At 51.4% G+C, this 9,386-nt stretch overlaps 1 pseudogene; it reads right to left on the bottom strand.

The window, feature by feature from the left end:
- Positions 1-8,253: 8,253 nt before the first annotated feature.
- Positions 8,254-9,151, bottom strand: LOC138682967 (olfactory receptor 14J1-like; annotated as a pseudogene).
- Positions 9,152-9,386: the final 235 nt, after the last annotated feature.

Below are 9,386 nucleotides of genomic sequence, written 5' to 3'. Positions count from 1 at the left end.
ACATTGGCATGGACTTCCTAAGGGTAAATCAGGCCTTGCCCACCTGACTGCCGTCATGATGAAGGAAGTGCATTTGTGCATGAGGGGAGCACAGTGGATGTTGTTTACTTCCACTTCAGCAAGACTTTTGGCACATTCTCCCTCAATATTCTTCTGCTCAAGTTAGGACATTTCGGTCTGGATGGATAGACAAAGAGATGGGCATAACACCAGTTGGATGATGAGGCTGAGAGCCTAGTGGTGAAGGGGTCATACCCTACCTGGAGGCCAGTGGGACATATTGGGGCATTGTGGGGCTGCACAAGGGACTCTCCTGGGTGCTGGGCAGTGTTACACCTGTACCCATGACCCAGAGGATATAACTCTAACCATGTTTGTTGATGGCACTGTATTGGGAGGACCATTCCTGTGCCTTGGGATGCCATTCAGGGGAACCTAACAGGCAGAAGGACTGTCCTGTCAGGAACGTTGTGAGATACAGGAAAGACAAAGGCCAGATCCTGCGCCTGGCATAGACTAAAACCCTGCAGTGGCAGGGGAAGGGGACTGCCTGGCCAGAGAGCATCTCTGAGGAAATAGCCCTGGTGGTGGGGGGGGGCAGAAGGCAAAACACGATCCAGCAGTGATCCACACGATCCAGGGCTACCTGGTAGCAAAGGTGGCCAGCAGTGTCCTGGAGAGTAGAAAGAGGAGCCTCGCCAAAAGAGTGAGGGAAATTATTGTCTCCCCTGCCCATCACTTGTCAAACCACCTGTACATTACTGTGTCCATTTTTGGGACTCTGGTTCAAGTGTCCCGGGTCTGGCTGGGGTGGGGTTCACTTTCTTCGTAGCAGCCCCTATGGTGTTATGTATTGCATTGGTGCCTCAAGCAGTGCTGATAACACACCAGCATTTTAGCTGTTGCTGAATAGTGTTTGCGCAGCGTCAAGGTCTTCCCTGAACACAGCTAGGGGTATGCCACACCTCCTAGACATTCCTAGGAATATCCACCTTCTTGTCCACAGGAGTGGGTTCCTGATGCAAGTTTCCTGGCATATCTGCAGACCAATGGGGTGCTTTAGGCTGCAAACAGAAATGAAAGCAAGCCTGTGACTGGGGCACTATCAGCTTAATTGCTACAAGAGAGGGAGATGGAGGGATCTCAGAGCTGCCAGGTTCCTGCTGAAGATTTAAGGTGTCTGAAATTGCAGCAGAAGATAACAGTTTTGAACTGGTGTAGCCTTTAGATCATTTCACATGTGATGGCTCTGCTCCCCCAGTTCAATCATTGGCACCTGGAAACCACCCCTGCTTTTCCTTCCTCTCCTCCCAAAACCTGACCAAGTGATGACAGGAAGGAAGGAAGGAAGCAGAAAGGCCCTAGGCCTCCATGACTCAGCTGGGTTCTGGCACTTGGAGGGCCACAGAGTCCTTCCATTGTGCAACCCATAAAGAATCAAGGTGGGAAGTGAGCCTGCAAGTCCGAATCAACAAGGTCCATGGACAGGCAAGGCTGTGTCTATGGCTGTGTCTGGAGACCAGTAGCTCTACAGCATAGACCAAGCTGGGGCTGAAACTCAGGCCTAGGCTTCAATCGTCTCCTGGGCCCATGGGCAGAGGTGTGGGTGGAAGCCGCAGGTGATGCTGCCCAGGGCCCTGTCACTGCCATCTTAGACCCCACCTGCCAGCGCCCTTAATAGGCCAAATTCTCATTCCCTGATGTGCAGAGTCTGCTCTCTGCTACTCTTCTTCTTTCCACCCCTGGGGATCTGGGAGACCACAATTTCATGGTCACTATGGCCAAGGTTGACTCCAGTCTTCACATCCCTGACAAGCTCTTCCTCTTCTGGGAGTTCCAGGTCCAGGTGAGCATCAGACTGGATGGCCTATTCAGAAGCTGACTCACAGAGAAGCTCCCACCTAATCAGTTGCCTATCCCATAGAGAATGTGCACACATATCTGAGCTGCCCTGACATCACACAAGGCATCCCCCACTTCTCATCTCCTCTGTCAGTCTCTCCTAAGTATGTTGTGTCTCAATTCACCAAATAACCCATGGGAGCTGTCCTTCCTCACCTCAGCTCTTATTCCACTCATGTCACAGCTCTGCCATGGTATGCAGCACTCCCCCTGTCCACGCCCCAGGTGGTAGGCTTTGATGCCCATTAGGACTGCAGCACCTCAGATGTGGCACCAGGGCCAAGGGCAGACTTGTAACAAGGAAACCTTCTGCCAAGTGATGGGAGCCCTTGTCTAGAAAGGCTTTGCTTCTCAGCAGGGGCCTGCTGGAATAGATGGCAGGTGGTAACATCATGGTGAATAAGGTTCCCACAAAGAGCAAAAGCTGCAGTCCCCAAGGCCAGAGAGAAACAGGCCTGGGCTGTGCAGCCCTGGCAGGAGAGGGGTTTGCTGTCCCAGGTGAAGCTGCAGCACTGTGGGACCTGTGCCAGAGGTGAAGGTCATCTTCAAGAAGGACAAGTCCCTTGGGGAGGACAGCCTGTGATTCGACCACACTGTGGACATGATGCTGGGTTCGACCAGCTAGATAGCAGCTCCACAGAGAAGGACCTTGAGGTCCCAGAGGACAAGCAGCTGAGCATGAGCGAGCAATGCCCCCTCATGGCAAAGCCAACAACCTCCTGGGCTGCAGTAGGAAAAGCCTTGCTGGCAGAGGGAGGGAGGTGATCCTTCCCCTCTACTCAGCACTGCTGAGGCCACAGCTGGAGTGCTGTGTCAAGTGCTGGGCTGCCCAATGCATCATACTTGTTGACCTACTCAAGCGAAGTCCAGCAAAGGGCCACAAAGCTGGTTTATGGGGCTGGAGCATCTTTCCTAGGAGGAAAGGCTGAGAGATGTGGGACTGTTCAGCCTGGAGAAGAAAAGGCTGAGGGGGATCTTATTAATGGGTATAAAATTCCATCTGAACCCAAGAAAACACTGTTTGACTGTGTGGGTGGTTAAACACTGGAACAGGCTGCCCGGAGAGGTTGTGGAGTCTCCATCTATGGAGGTATTCCATACTCACCTAGATAAGGTGCTGAGCAACATAGTCCAGCTGACCCTTCCTCAGCTGAGGGGGTTGAACTGGATGGTCTCCAGAGGTGCCTTCCAATCTCAACATGTCTGTGATTCTGTGAGTATAAAGGAGAAAAGTAAGACAGAAAGGAATGAACACCACATAGCCTTGACCACAAATATTGTGGAATCCCGTGGAGGAGACCGAAGTTGGAAGAGGGGGAGAAGTGTGAGGAGGAAGGAGCAGCAGAGTTGTTTTGTACTGACTGTTAACCCCTTCTTCACCATCCCCCATGCTCCTCTTTTGGGTCGGCGATGAGTAGAAGAATTTGGGGCAAGGGAGTAATTTGAGCCTGGGGGAAAGTGTGAGGGCAATGGACTTTAACAATTTTGTCATTGTTTCTCACAATCCATACATTTTTACTTGGCATAAATTAAATTGGTCTTCCCCAAGTCAACTCTTCTTTGCCTGTGACAGTAATTAGTAAGTGATGTCCCTGTCTTTATCATGACCCATGAGCTATTCCATCTTATTTTCTCCCTTTGGCCTTTTGAGTTGGAGTTGTGACTGGGCAGCTGGGTGGGTGTCAGGGTGTTGGGCAAGGCTAACCCACTACAGGACGACCACCTCAGGACTGCTGTGTCTGGTATGGGGCTCACCAGCACTGGGAAGACCCTGACAGAGTGGAGAGAAAGTTGCAGAGGCCAGAAGGATGGTTGGGGCCTGGAGAACATTGTGTACAAGGAGAGGCTGAGAAAGCCGTGGTTTGGAAAAATCCCTCAGAGCCAAACACTGGAGCAAGGACCCAGGCCCATTGGTGAGATCTCTATCAGTGGAGATTTTCACCATCTGTCAAGACAAGCACCTGATCTAGCCAGAGGTGTCTGAGAATGGGCTTGGCTGAGAGTCTGGCTGTGGCAAGAGCTATGGGACTTGATGTGTAATGAGTGTTGGTAGGAAACTGGTTCCCTTTGTATTAATAATGGCAGTAGAGCTGGGTATCCTAGAGACCTGGAGGAAGACAAGGGTGACCACGCAGCAAAGGTCCTTCCTCAGGGATGGGCTGTATGGCCACTCACTCTCTGGCTCTTCTGTGTTCATATGATAGGTGATCCCCAACACTGACTGCATTTGCCCCTTCTCTGTCCCCACCAGCCCCATGCCCCAGGGCACCATGACAGTCCTGGCTCTGGAGCTCCTCAACCAGCTCTTGCATCTCTCCAGCCCCTTTCCCTGTGCCAGATGGGTTCCCGCTGCCTGTCCTGTGATTAGAGAGTCCTCCTTTCCCTCTGAATACCTGGAATTAACACTTTTGCGTGATTCCACCTGGGCAATTTCTCACTCTGTGGAGCTCCAGTCACACCCCAGGCACACACTGCCCATGGAGATCCCTTGGGATATCCAGGCAGCTACAGATTCCCCTCCTGGAAGATGGCTTCTGCCCTGTCACATGTGGGAAAGGACTGGGTTTGTATCTCAGTGACCATTCACCATCTCCTCTGTCACCAGGCACCAACAGGTGAGTCCTAAGTCCACCCCTCTAGCAGGTCACAAGATGACAATGAGCTTTTTGCCCTTGAAACCATGGATCAATAGGCCTTTTTGAAGTGCAGCATCTTGGGCCTGTTCCTGAAACGAGGCTTGGAAAAACAGCCCTACCATCAGGCAGCGCACAGGGAAGATCCCTTTTTATTACAGAGATGCTGTGAGGGAGTCAGCTTGGACCCAGTGTTACAAAGACACATATTTGTATGGTCCTCCAGGTGAGACAGAGGAGGTTCATGCTTCACATGAAGTACGGGAAGTCCAAGTATTGGTCTACAAACATGAAACCCCAAATAGCAATAACAACAATAATAAAACAAAGTATGGGTGTACTATGGGAGTCACTTGTGGAAAAAGACTGGACGTTTACTGGTATTGAAAAATGCCCGTGAAATCACTTTCCTCAGGGCATTTTTGAGCTCCCTGTTCCTCATGCTATAGATGAGAGGGTTCACAACTGGAGGCACCAGCGAGCACAGCACTGCCACCACCACATCCAGGGATGGGGAGCAGATGGAGGGGGGCTTCAGATAGGCAATCATGCCAGTGCTGACATACATGGAGACCACTCAGCCCACAAGACAACAGCCCTAGCCAAGAGAACGAGGACCTCAGTTCTGGGTCTCAGCCCTACCAATGCCCTTGGCTTTCCACACCACAGGCTGTCCTATACTGTCCTATGTCAGTGATTGTTTCTCTGCAGATTTTAACTCTCCGCCCTGCTTCCCCAACTCTCTCTGACCCTAGGATATCCCAAGGTTTACTTAAAACTCTCTGTCCTCACTGTTCTTCAAACATAAAGCTGTAGTTTTCTGAGGGTTAGACAATGACTCTGAGTTCCCCAAAACCCATCTGGCTTCTTTCAAAGGCTTGTTTATATTCCTCTAGCACCCAAGATGTCCTAGCCCCAGGCTCACCTGAATTCTTACATGCAGGGCTCTCTCCCTGCACTACCACATTTCTCACAAACCCTTCCCTCTTCCCCTGCAGTGATGAAACTTCACCCCAGGAGGTCTGTGCATCCTCCACACTCATAGATGTTTCCTGAGGTCCACCCAAGTATGGGAAGTGAAGCAGGAAAAGAGCAAGGTCAGCTCACTTGGCATGATAACCACCCTCAGCAGCGGGCCTTCTCCATTTTTTAGGCATGCACATATGATAGAATAATCTCTTTCATCCCAGACTTGCAGAAGAGGGGTCTTCCTTCCTAACGTCTTCCCAGGACACACCTCCTCCTTTCCCCATCCACAGACATCCACTGCTTGCCATTGCTGGCCTCAGAGAGGGTTTCAGGATTTGCTAAAGCCATCAGCCACCTCCTTGTTTCTCACTGACATCCCTCGACCCTCTCTCTGAGCCCTACACATGGCCCATCACTGCTGCTCAGAGCCACTCACTCTTCAGAAGAGGCCTTGAGATTCTTGCATATTCCTGGAGCTTATTAACTATCTTCCTGGCTCTCTCCAGAGCTCATGGAAAACGTTGTTGTCTACAACAGGGCCTTTATGACCATCTTTTATGAAATCATTCTCTTTTTAAGATCTTCTCTGCAGAAAGAGTAGCCACAGAAAAGCACCAAAGCCACCACAACAGAACCTGAGTGAAGTGCCGGTAAGAAGCAGCTGAGCAACACCCAAGGCTCTGGCTTCCTGGCAAGGATTCTCTCCTGTTTGTCACCTCTTCTCATGAAAGGAACAGGAAAACTGTCCATCCCACGGAGCTCTGCTGAAGGAAGATGGAGCTGTACATAGCGAGAGGCAATATAAGTGGGATCAGCAGGTAGAGATGACTTTTGCAGGAAAGGCTTTGCGAGGGAGTACGCTGATGTCACCCAGATAAAAAAATGGAGACTGGGTAGTCTGCTGATGTGATGGTTAGAAGTGTCCTGGGATAAAAGAACATGGATGAGAGCAGGTGGGAGAGATTTGGTTTGCAGAGATTTGAGGTAGTACTTTCCGTGTCTGAGCAGCCTGAGGTTTGGAGCCAAGGAAAAATATAGAAGCTCTCAAGAACCTTTTGGAATTAGTGGAACTATCTAGTTACTGCTAGTTACTACTAGCAGTAACAGGACATTGCTGAAAGGGAACTTCTTTGTGTTCTCAATGATGAACTAAAGCTTTTTAATTTTCCTTTTACATGACAAAAATAGCTATGCATCCTCAGTGACTAGCCTCTGCTATACAATTCTTAGAACAAGTGTCCATGATGGCACCTCCTGGCAGCTGCTTCATGGCCCCTGTCAGCGCCCTGTCCCAGTGCTGGCCCAGCCCTACTGCCCATAAATGGTCCCACAGCCCCACTCTGCAGGCACAGGATGGGAAAGGGGAGAGTCAGGGCTGGGCACCTTCCCACCATTGTGATCCCAATGATGGCCTTCAGATCACAGTTCTGCCATGATCTTCCTACTTTTGCAGCTTCCCCAGCAGCCGACCCATGCCCTGCCGCAGCATTGTCCTACATGGGGTTTTGCAGACAGCTCTGCTCCAGGGTCCACCAGGGTCTGGGGAAGGAGAGATGCTGGGCAGGTCTGTCTGTTCCCCCAAACCAGCCGTTGGACCAGCAGGAAGATAGAGGTGGCCTCACAGCAAAACTCACTCGTAAAACTGGGGTGACCAGCAAGCGCTGGAAATGGCCATTGAGAGATGCTCGGGGTGACAAAGACCCTGAGCCAACTTTGCCATCTGTCCACACCACCAAGGGCACAGACAAGACTCCTCTCCCAAACACCTGCATGTCTTCCATGCTTTCAGCAAGACCTGCCTGTGCACCAGAAATACCCAGTGTCAGTTCTCACCCTGCATGGTCACACACTACAAGCTATACACCGATATTGTTCTCTCCTGGCACTTTCCAGCCCACACAGCTCACCCTAAACTCTTAACACTTCCCTTGACCTCTGTCCACCTCCCCTGCCCTCTCCCCAGCACAACCCAGTCTGGGCTGGCCCCACAGCAGTGCCCACCACAAGGTGCTGCAGAGCTCTGGGCACTCACCCAACAGCCCCAGACCCTCTGAAGTACACAGCAACTCCTCGGGGATGGAAAGGGGTGAGCCCCAGGGGTGGGAGAACTCCATGGCACAAGGCCTGAGGAGATCCCCTTGTATGATGGAAATGCTGCTATGGAGGCCAGCTCTGTCACACAAGTGCCCACTGCCTGTCCTTGCCTGTGGCCACAGGCCTGCCACACAGCAGGACTCTAACCATGCTTGAAGAGCACTCAGGCCTTCCACCAAGCAAAGGGTTCAGAAGGAAAGCATGCAAGTGGGAAGAGAGCAGCTCGGGAAAGACCAAGCGCTGATGCTCCCTGGCAGTGGTACTGTGCCGGGACTCTTGTCTTCTTCCCCTCTGCACACAGGCACTGGTCCCTGCAGCTGCAGAGAAGGTCTTGGAGGAAGGATCTCAGAAAAACAAGTCACCTTTATTTTGGTTAAAGACACAAAGTGTATGGGTCCTCATTTGCACAGCCTGTGGGGCACACAAAAGGTGGATAGAGTGTGAATTAGAAGCCAGAGGAAGAAACATTTCTTTGTGGAAAGCATTCAGATGAGTAAAAGAAAGCAAAAAGAGCAATGAAAAACCACACTCAAAAGCAAAAATCACCGTAAAAAACCCACCAGAAGACAGGCTGGGTTTGTAATGAGATACGAGTCCTATGCAAAAGACAACAGGCAGTTTATTCCTTCTTAACAGTATCCAGTGATTAGTTTTCTCAGGGCATCCTTGATCTCATGGTTTCTCATGCCGTAGATGAGGGGGTTCACGGCTGGAGGCACCACTGAGTACAGAACTGCCACCAGCAGGTCGAGGGATGGGGAGGAGATGGAGAGGGGCTTCAGGTAGGCAAACATAGCAGTGCTTACAAACAAGGAGACCACAGCCAGGTGAGGGAGGCAGGTGGAAAAGGCTTTGTGCTGTCCCTGCTCAGAGGGGATCCTCAGCACCGCCCTGAAGATCTGCCCATAGGACAGCACAATGAAAACTAAACACCCAACAGCTAAAAAGACACCAACTGCAAGTACCCCAACTTCCCTGAGGTAGGCATCTGAGCAGGCAAGCTTGAGGATCTGGGGGATTTCACAGAAGAACTGGTCCACAGCATTGCCTCGGCAGAGGGGTACTGAAAATGTATTGGCAGTGTGCAGCACAGCATTGAGAAACCCACTGCCCCATGCAGCTGCTGCCATGTGGACACAAGCTCTGCTGCCCAGGAGGGTCCCGTAGTGCAGGGGTTTGCAGATGGCAACGTAGCGGTCATAGGCCATGACAGTGAGAAGAAAGTACTCTGCTGAGATCAAAAAGATGAACAGAAAGACCTGTGCAGCACATGCTGGGTAGGAGATGGCCCTGGTGTCCCAGAAGGAGTTGGCCATGGCTTTGGGGTGAGTGGTGGAGATGGAGCCCAGGTCAAGGAGGGAGAGGTTGAGGAGGAAGAAGTACATGGGTGTGTGGAGGCGGTGGTCACAGGCTATGACTGTGATGATGAGGCTGTTGGCCAGGAGGGCAGCCAGGTAGATGCCCAGGAAGAGCCAGAAGTGCAAGAGCTGCAGCTCCCGTGTGTCTGCAAATGCCAGGAGAAGGAACTGGGTGATGGAGCTGCTGTTGGACATTTTCATCCTCTGGGAATAGGGTGCTGTCAAAGTGGAAAAAAGACAGTGAAGAGTCAGGGCATTATTCTCTGAGCAATATCAAAGCCATTTCCCATAGACCCTCCCACTCTCACACACACAGACACTTTTCCATATCTAGGAGACCTTCCTTCAGCTCTGTGGCTGGAGCCCAGCTTGGTGCTGGCCGAGTGTGCAATGAAGAGCAGGGCCTCTGCCCATGGGCTCTTGAAAGGCA

Source organism: Haliaeetus albicilla, chromosome 30 (genome assembly GCF_947461875.1).
Source record: "Haliaeetus albicilla chromosome 30, bHalAlb1.1, whole genome shotgun sequence".
Classification (NCBI taxonomy): Eukaryota; Metazoa; Chordata; class Aves; order Accipitriformes; family Accipitridae; genus Haliaeetus; species Haliaeetus albicilla.
The sequence above is the reverse complement of the archived record's forward strand: the minus strand, read 5'-3'. Positions and strand labels throughout refer to the sequence as shown.